Here is a 10,940-nt window from a genome sequence, read left to right as displayed (position 1 = left end):
ACTGCCAGGTCATTTGTTGGGGAGCTTCTATTTGGACACTATTTCCTCTCTTCCCACACGCTTAATAATATTTTTTTTATTACATTTTTATTCTAAAATAAAATTAACAAAATATCTCTTTCTTCTTCAACCAAAACCTTAACCCTAATCACCTCCTTCATTGCCTCCCCTACCCTCTCCGTTGCCTCTCCCACCAGCCCCTCTCTTCTCAAATCGAAGCCCCTCCTGACCCCATCATTCGTCGCTCACACTGTCCAGTCCATATTTTCTCTTGTCAAAGCCCCCTCTCTGTCATCTACAACTCTCTCTCTACGGCCACCAAGTGAATCAATGTCGCTTCCACTTTCTACCCTCTTCGAACCAAATACATTGATTCAAAAGTACAGTGTCGAACCAATGTGTTTTTTCGGATGTTGAAGATCGAACTAATGTGTTTTGTTAGGATGTTGATGGTCGAATCGATGTGCGATTTTTGACCCTGGTTTAACGAATAGCGGGTGTGTCGCGATGGTGGGTCGCTGCTGCGATAGTGGTAGTAGCAAGGACGATGAGTTGTCGGCAGAGAGGTTAGACGGGTATGTGGGCTGTGATGGTGGGTGGAGGGACCGGCGGGGTAATGACTAGAAGTAGCGACTGCGACCATGGTGTTGCCGACGGTGGCTGGTTTAGAGTTAGGGTTTGGAGAATGAAAGATGTAAGTGAAGGTAGGTGGATTGAGTGTATTGGAAAGCTGTGTGTATATGATTTAGATATGGGGGTATAATTGGAATAATAGTATGTGTAATGATTAAATTTATTTATTTATTTATTCTTTTTTTGTGTGTGTAAACTAAGAATGATGTGTATAAAGAGGAAGTGGTGTGTGCAAATAGAAGCTCCCCATTTGTTGGTATAATGTAAGGGCATCTCTAATTCTTTACCTAGGGATGGCAATATCAACCCGGCCCGACGGGGACCCGGACCGCCCTGTCCCGAAAAATAGGGTTTTCCCCGAAAATTATTCCCCATAGGGACGGGGCTGGTATTGAAAAATACATCCCTGATAATTTTGGGGCCGGGAACGGGAATAGGCTCCTTGGCCCCGGTCCCGCCCCAAAATTTCCCCGATGCAGCCCCACCTCTATGCCTCTTTAGTTGTATTATATAAATATTTGTTTTCATCTTATCTTCTCTCTCTCAACTCTCTCGCTGACTCTCTACTCTCTCACTCTTTCACTCTTATCTTCTCTTTCAACTCTCTCACTCTCTTCACTCTCTCGTTTTCAACTCTCTCTCAATACTCTCGTTCTTCTCTCTCTCTCATAGCTCTCTCACAGTGTCTGTTATAGCGACATCGCCACCACCACCGCTGGCCCGACCCCCCCTCTCTCTCTTCTCCTCGCCTCGGTTTCTCTTTCTCTCTCTCCACGTCGTCTCTCTCTATTCTTGAGTAGAAGGTCCGCCCCTCAGCACCACCGAACCCACCGCCACAGCCACAGCCACCGTCACCGTCGATCTCGCCATAAGAGCCTGGTCATTGGCGTCGATGAAAGTGTGCCAGATCTGTACTCAGATCTGCTAGATCTGTCTTCTCTCTCTCTTTGATCTGATGTTGTTGTTGTTGATCTGTACTCAGATCTGTGTTGTTCAGAATAATTTTTTTTTAATTTGTGTTAATTATATATTGATCTGTTATATATTGAACAAAATTGAACTGTTAGATCTATTATATATTGATCTATATTGTTTAGATTAATTTTTTTCAATGTGTTAATTATATTTAATCTGTGTTAATTGGATCTGATATATATTGATCTGTTAGATCTGTTATATATTGAACAAAATTGGTATGTTGATTTGTGATATATATTGATTAGTCAGTAGTTTGTTGAACAAAATTCGGAAAAAAAAAAAAAAAAAAAAAAAAAAAACTCAGGGATATTTCGGGGTCATGGAAACTCGATCTCCGTTAGGGAACGAGGACGGGAGGGTGATGGGCTCCCCCGCTGGGGATCGAGGGCGGGGGTGGGAATTTTGTAATCTTCGAGGATCGAGGACGGGGGGCAATCCCCGGCCCCCCCGGCCCGTTGCCATTTCTATCTTTACCTCTAATTTTTGGGTAATTACACTAATACCTAATGTTTCTATTTAATATAGATTCTTTTCACGTTTAAAAAATTACATTTATCTCCTATCAGATTAAAATGATATATTTGTCTTTTAGTTTTTATACAAATAAAATAATAAAACAATATTGATACTTTGTTCATGTCTTTTTAAAAAAAATAACAATCATCTTCTTTAGCTTAACTCATACAAAAACCTAAATTTCTTTATTTTTCATGTTTTTTTATTTTTACTAAATTTTTTTTAATATTTTAAGCAATTTTTTTGATTTTTAGATGCACCTAATCTAGATTTACTTCAGAAGTATAATATTTTGTGATTTTTTTTAAATTCACCAAATCCAAAAAAAAATACAAAAATTCAGTAATACTATAATAAATGCGAATGACGGCGTTTGGTAATACTGTAATAAATGTAGGTGAATAGACGAAAAAGAAAAATGATGATGGAAATAAAAAAGAAAAATTATATTTATATATAAAAATTTATACAAAAAAATTTCATAAAAATATAGTGATAGTGATATTATTGTAAATTAAATTATATTTATGAGTGCTTTGTTTTAAAGTGAAAGATCACCATTAAACTATATCACTGTGTTTGAAAATTTTACATGAAATTTATGTTTGTATATCCTCACTCAATAAAAATATGTTCAGGTAGAATTTAATGATAGAAAATTGTAGAATGTACTCATAATGGTGGTGTTTGGTAAAACTTATTTTCAACTTAAATCAGCTTTTGGCTTAAATTAAGCTATATTGGTATGTTTGGCACAACTTATGAGGATAGATTATGGCTTAATTTAAGCCAAATTTCGGCTTAAATGGAAAGTTGCTATTGGGGTGCTTATTTTTTCAACTTATACACAGTTGTTTTGGAAGGGGCAAAATGACTGAAATGCCCCTCCTAATCTCCATTATTTACGAAAATGCCATGATATATACCCATCTGAAAACACTGTTCACTCTCTCTCTCTCTCTCTCTCTCTCTCTCTCGATGAAGGCGATTTCCGGCCATCGTCGCGACCTCTCTTCTCTCTCTCTCTCTCGCGATTGTCATCTCAATCTTCCCCGTCCGAGGAAACCCTAACGCCATCGTCATCTCGATCTTCCCCGTCCGAGGAAACCCTAGCGCCATCGTCATCTCGATCTTCCCCATCGCGATCTGCTCTCGCGTGATCTGCTCTCGCGCAATCTGCTCTCGAAACCAGAGGAAACCCTAGAAGCTCTCTCTCTATCTCTCTCTCTCTCGCGCGATCTGCTCTTAATCTGCAATCTCACTCTCTCTCTCTCTGCGCATGGTCGGGTCGATCTCGTCTTTCTCTGTCGATCTGATCTGCAATCTCAATCGATCTCGTCTCTCTCTTCTCTGTTGCAGACCACCGGCGACGGGTCGATCTCGGCTAGAGTTGCGGCGTATGGATGGCACCCGGAAGGAAGAGAAGGAAAAAAAAATTAAATAAATTAAACAAAAATAGTAATTAAAAACAAAATAATAAAAATAATATTGAACAAAATAAATTAAACAAAATAAATTGAAATAAAAATTAAAAAAGTTAATTAATTAAAATAATAATAAAAATAATTTATTAATATTGAAATAAATTGTGCAATTCATATCCATTAAATAAATTACACAATTTAATTGTAATGAAAAAGAATAATAAATTAACAAAAGAATTATATTAACATTATAATAATTATATTAATATTAAAAGAATTATATTAACATTATAACAATTTAATTGTAATTAGTATTAAAAAGAATTATATTAAAAAATAATAATAATTAGTATCAAATAATATTAATATTATTTGATATTAATTACATTTTATCAAGTGTATCAATTTTTATATTAGTTGATACTAATTAATACTAATTATATTAACTTTTATTAATGAAATAATTTTTTTAAATTAAAATTGAAAAAAAAATTACAAAATTATCATTTTTATATCATATAAGGGCAAAAAAGTCATTTATACAGAAAAAGTTATTTTACAGCTTATTTACCAAACACTATTCTGCAACTTAAATCTATAATTCTACAGCTACACTAAACAGGTTACCAGCTTATGCTCACAGCTGTAAGTTATAATCTGTTAAGTTATAATCTATAATCATTTTCTTACAACTTTACCAAACGGGGCCATTAATGTATATGTGGCACTTATTAATATGTATGTAGAATTTATAACATTAATAATTGAGATCTAAAAGAAATTATGAGAATTTAAAAAAAAAAAAAAAAGAGAGAGAGAAATTTATTGTTGTTATTGTCAATGCAAGTTCTTGTGCTTGTCAGTTGGGACTTTGAACATGTTTGTTTCGCGAATGGGATGGGATTCAATGAAATAATTATTGTTTAATTCAAAAAATTTATACTGGACGAATAGTTTATTTCGACTATTAATCTATCCATATTATATATATAATCAAATGTAGTTGTTAAGTCAAAAAGTTTTAAAATTTGAATTTTAAATTCTCATAATTTTGAAAGAAAAAAAATATTATATGGCACTGTCTTTTACCTCTCTTTTTACTCTTCAAGACTTTTCACTCTTTCTCTCCCTATATAAAATATAAAATATGAAAATATTCATCCATGTCCATCAGTCATATCCATCATCCATATCCATCACCAACAATAATATTTATTCCCAAATAATAAAATATTCATCCATATCCATCACCTACAATAATATCTATCTCACTCTCAATCTCAATTTAATAAATAAATAAATAAATAAAAAAAACTCGAAACTCCTATAACTTTCACACACACACATTTCTATTCAATTTATTCCAATCAAATTCAATCATTTTCTCATCTATCTATCTTTTATTTCTCAGAATAACTCATGTTCTCCATTGTTACAGTTTACAAGTTTGATGATTTGGAAAAATCATTACAAGGTCAGTGTAATATTATTTCTTATTTTATATGTATTTTTTTAGTGTTTGTTACTTTGTGTGTGTATATTTCTCTTTCTTAATATTTTTCAATTCATCTACACATCTTTTCATATTCTCCATTTTTATGCTCCTAATATTATTTCTCATTTTATATGCATTTTTGTAGTATTTATTACTTTTGTATGTATACATATATATATATATATATATTGCCAATATTTTTCAGCTTATCTACATATTTTTTCATCTTCTCCATTATTACATTCAATCATTCTCTCATCTACCTATCTTTTTTCAAAATATCTCATCTTCTCGATTGTTATATTTTGCAAGTTTGATGATCTGTGAAAATCATTACAAGGTCAGTATAATATTATTTTTTACTTTATATGTATTTTTTTAGTGTCTGTTACTTTGTGTGCATATATATTTTTTCTAATATTTTTCAATTCATCTACACATCTTTTCATTTTCTCTATTTTTATGATCCTAATATTATTTCCTATTTTATATGTATTTTTCCAATGTCTATTACTTTTATGTGTGTATATTTTTTTCCTAATATTTTTCAATTCATTTACACATCTTTTCATCATCTTCATTATTACATTTTGCATGATTTGGGCTTGCTTTTTTTTAAAAAAAATAAAAATTATGAATTGCGTTTGTTCTTCAATTTAATCAAATTTGAAACTCATCAAATCTTGAATTTAATTTATTTATTTTTATTTTATCTCATATCTATCACACCATCACACCCATTAATAGTTTCGAGTAAACTCTCGAAATCAAGTTAATCTCACATTTGCTCCTTCAAGCTCTCTCAATCATCTACAACCAATATACATCCAGTTAAATACACACACAAAAAACAGCTTCAAAACCTTAAACACAATTTCTCAATTTTAAAATTTTTAAAAATAAAAAATATATTTGGCTTAAAGTGATAGGTACATCTAACAATATTTAATTTTAAAATTTTAAAATGTTTAAACTCTATCTAAACATACCTAATTTAAATTTTTGAATTTTTTTAAATAATATTAAAAAAAATGGTTCAAATCTATGAGTGTATTATCTAAATTTTGAATTAACCCACATGGCAGAATCTTACTAGATTTAACATTTAAATTTTAAAATTAACTAAAATGTCTAATTATATGATTAGAGGAATTCCAATACTTTATTTTGAATTTTAATTTTTTTTTTAATTTTTGCAAAATTTAATGCTAAGTGTTGATTTTTTATTGTCTATCATGATTTTATCCAAAGTTCTTTTTGTAGGCTATAATGATAACAATTGACTACCATCAATATTAAAATTTTCTATCAATGCTTTTTTTTTCTGTTTTTTTTTTTTTTAAAAAAATCATCATCAAGCATGCAATTTAAAAATTAAATATATTTTATTCTATTACAACTTTATTAAAAAATTAAATTTATTTTGCTACTATTCAATAAAATATATATGCCTTTATTTTGATATAACAAACAAAATTAAATTATCTTTTACTCATACGTAATCTCTCATAAATATTTTATCTTTTTAAAATTTTGATTATCAACAACCGAATTCCCACATTTCTCTATTTTTTTTTTGTAGGATGTTTATTTTACTTTTATCTTTACTTTTCAAATTAGATTTGATATCTATCTTTTTACCTATGTATATATCTATGCTATATATATAAGCAAATATAGTGTGTTCTCTAAAATTTTTAAAGTCTTTATACTCAATTCTTAAGCAGAGTTAAGATTCTATTTTTTACATGTTGCTCTCTCAAAGTTATGTTTTTAATTTTTCATCCTTATTTTTCTCCAATAAGAAATATTTTTTTCTCTTACTATTGTTTTTATTTTAAATTTTTAACTTTTAAAATCTTTTTATTATCGAAGACTCCTTATCTCTTTTTATTGATTTTTTATTTATCTTATTCTTCTCCAATATTTTCATTTTTCTTTATTTCTTATTTCTTCCTTTTTAATTTTTTTTTGTATCCCCAATCCTATCATTATCTCCAACTTTATTTTTATTATATTTTTCATATGATCCTTTTTTTAATTTATTTTAATCTCTAATCTAATAATTATCTTCAAATTCATTTTTATCTTATTTTTCAAATGCTTCACACTTTAGCTATATATTTTAACATGCCATCGAGTTATTTTAGTGTTTGCATATTGGGTATAAAGTTTTGTTCAAACTCTGCGTTTAAGATTCGAGTTACATTCAACCATCGACAACGTTATAATTGGTTAGGCAATTGTAGGATTTTAGGGTGTTGATGAATTTTATTCTCTTTGTATACCTATATGTATATGTAGTGGGGGCATTTTTTTTGTTGTTTTCTTTGAAGGGGCCTTTGAACATTTTTACATTATTTGTAGTAGTATTCATTTTTACATTTTTATATTATTTGTAATGGTATCCACTTTTGCATTATTTGTTTTTAAAGCTAGAATAATGTTTGATAGAAATATAGTTCATGCTGCTAAATGACCTACTTGGACTAAGATAATTTTATAATCAATGTTTCAAATGACAAATTGATGGAAAAAATGAATGTATGAACTTAAGTATTAGATAGTTATCATATTCAAAATATTTGTTAGTTATAACTCCCTATTATATTTTAAATTTATAAGAATTTTATATTTTATAATACAAAAATGAGTATAATAAATTATTTAACTTATACATTCCCGATTTCTGTGCATAGCACGGGTTACCGCTAGTTCTAAATATATTAGATTGTTTTATCTGATGGAGATAGTAGGGGTGAATATGGTTCAGATTTATTTGGATTGGGATAAAATCAAGACCAATTCGTTATTTACGGCTCCTGAAAAAGTAGAACTAATCTAATCCGTTTAAATTGTGGAACCAACTTGAAGAATTGAATTAGTTTAGAACCACGGATTCACATAATTAAATAACAAAAAAAATATAGAACATTTTAATTTCATAAAAACATAAACATAGCATCAAACAAAAGTAACAAACAAAATCAATAAAACTGGATATACATTATACAAAGTAAAGTTCTCTTTTGTATTAAAAATAATCATAGTATCAAACAAAAGCAATAAGAAAACTGGTTTTAAAGAAACAAAAGCAACAAAACTTCATGAACAGAAGTAACAAATAAACAAAAGTATAGCAGCACAACAACAACATGAAATAAGGGTTTAGCTTTTATATAGAATAATAAATAATATTATGTGGAAGGGTCTATAGTATAAATATAGACTATTTGTATACGGTTTGGATTGATTCCAATCCGGAACTGATCCGTGGCCTACGGATTTTAAAATTTTCAATCCGGAACCAAACCACGGATTCAAAAAATCAATCCAAACCTATTGGATTGGATTGGACCGAACCGGATCGAATTACGAATTATATGGATTTCTTACTCAGTCCTAGAAGGTAGGACATAAATTTTAGGATAACTCATCCCATATGATTAGATAGTAAAATTATATTTTGTTCCTCCAACATTTAATATCTTTTTAAAAATAAAATTTATTTATTACATTATTTATACTAAGTATAAATAATTATTTATTTTAATAATGATTTATTTTCTTTTAATAATCATATGGTATTAATTATGCTTAGTAAAGTAGAATAAAATTTAAAATTCTCAACTACAAATTAAAATAAATTTATATAATTTGTACTAATATTCTATTTATTTAATTTTTTAAGGTCTAGTAAAAAAATTAAATAAAAATTATAACTCATATTTAATATTCCTATTATTTAGTAAACAATTCAAAATGACAAAATAGTCTTTTGAGCATTTATCATTATCTATAATATCCCAAACAAGCATAGGATTTAATAGAATAGTTCAATCCAGACATCTAATTCCATAACTAAGCAAATATAGGATACAAATCCAATCCAACCAAATAGTTGGGGGATAATATATCCTAGGACTAATAGTTCGATGAATTACAATCCTCCCTTATCCAGGTCGTTCAAATAAACACACTCTTTGATTATAGCTTTGGTTTTCTGGTCAAATAATGCAAAGTGTGAGTGAATGAATGAAAATTGAGAATTCAAGATATTGTTAGCAAAAAATTTCAGTTAAGCCCAATCGATAGTGATTGATTGACAGACTTAAACAGATTTTAAATAAACATAAAATATCAGACTTTGTAACTGAGTTCTATGCCTTAAACAAATTAATGGCTTCCTGGAGGTAATTAAGTTAAGAAGGAATGAAACATAACAGAATATGCATTTATTTGATTAAATTGTCACTTGTTATTAGTTACAAGAACTTAAACAAAAACAAAGAAATGAAAAATATAGCAATTGACAGAAAGAAAAGAAATGGGGTTGGAAAAAGCTATCACTTGATCTATTCCTAAAATGACTAATTTAAACTACTCTTAAATAATTCTTCAGGACTTGTGAATGGTTGTTGATGATGATTGATGACTTTCTTTATATCTCTCTTGACCTATTTATAAGTTCAACCACATGAGAGAGTGAGATAATCTAAGCCAACGATTTTATCAACAAGCCCATGGTTTTCTCTGTTGGAACAATCTTCTGTGTACAAAAATAAATTGAAACAAAAATCAAACAAGTAAAATAAATAACATACTTAAATTATTTTATCAAACCGAAAGAAAAATAAAAGATCAAGTCGAGTGTATGACACTCTGTTTTTAAGACAGATTCACCCCGCTACGATGCTTACGGTTAAATGGCGTCTATCTCCTAAGATACAATGATCTTCACAAATTTGTTGTAACACTCCAAACAAATTTGTCCGGCGAACTGAAATCTTGTGTTCTATACTCTTTTTAATTTTCTCTAAAACTAAAATGAAGAATAAATAATGCAAAGGAACAAAAGAGGACAGTAAAAAGAAAATTTCAGACTAATTTTCGGATGTGTCAACACTGCTGGAATGATCTGAATTTATAGGCAACACAAATAGCCCGAACATGTATGAAATCAACTTGAACAAGTGTGAAATTGAATTGAACAGGTGCTGGATTCAAACTGCAACAGATCTAGCAGTTTTTTGGACATATAACTGCTCAACAGTTTGAATTTGTTTAGGTACAAGAAACAATTTTAATCTGTTATGGAATAAAAGGAAGAGACACAACTTTTGGACAATAATTTGAATTCAAATTCAAATTACAAAATTTAAATTAATTTTTCCGACAAGAAATTTAGGAAAAATTCAGATAAATTTTGTCTAAAAAATTAATATTAGAACCAACCTGACTCGTCCCCGATCGGACAGATAGGTGGCGACGGTGCGCGCGCGTATGTAGTGCTTTGGGCCAAGGTTCCATTTGTCCATAACTCCTCCCTTCTACAAACTTGGGGTGCCCTTTAGGGCCCAACCCAAGTGTTGTACTCTAGAGCTTATATACATACACAAGCTCTCTTAAAGTTTCAATGTAGGACAACCCATTTTAAGGAAACCCATATTTAATCTTTTAAATGTCCAATTCCACGAACCCGAAAATGACGTCAAGTTCCCATTCACTCATAAATGGTTTTGATGAATCGTCTTCACCGCGTGACAAGAAACACGTTATCTCTTCGAACCCATTCCAAAAGACGTTTGGGACCCACTCAATTTTGGACTCAAAGTTGGCCCAAAATAAGCCTTATAAAACCAATCTTTCCCAACAATCCCCCACATGAATGTAATTTGACAGAGAGAAAATGCAACAACATGATCTAATTACAGAGAGTACAGAAATTGAAAATATTCTGTAAAGGATAGGTAACTTTTGGCTTTGAACCTTCCCTTGTAGGACACTATCGGATTTACTAGTTAACCAGTAAACATGATGTCTTGAACTGTTCAGCCGTTTGTGTAAACTAAGACAATAGAACTCACATAGTATATCTCTAGACATAGTTTAGT

Source organism: Camellia sinensis, chromosome 13 (assembly GCF_055761805.1).
Source record: "Camellia sinensis isolate YWXY chromosome 13, ASM5576180v1, whole genome shotgun sequence".
Lineage (NCBI taxonomy): Eukaryota > Viridiplantae > Streptophyta > Magnoliopsida > Ericales > Theaceae > Camellia > Camellia sinensis.
Note: the sequence above shows the minus strand (reverse complement) of the source record.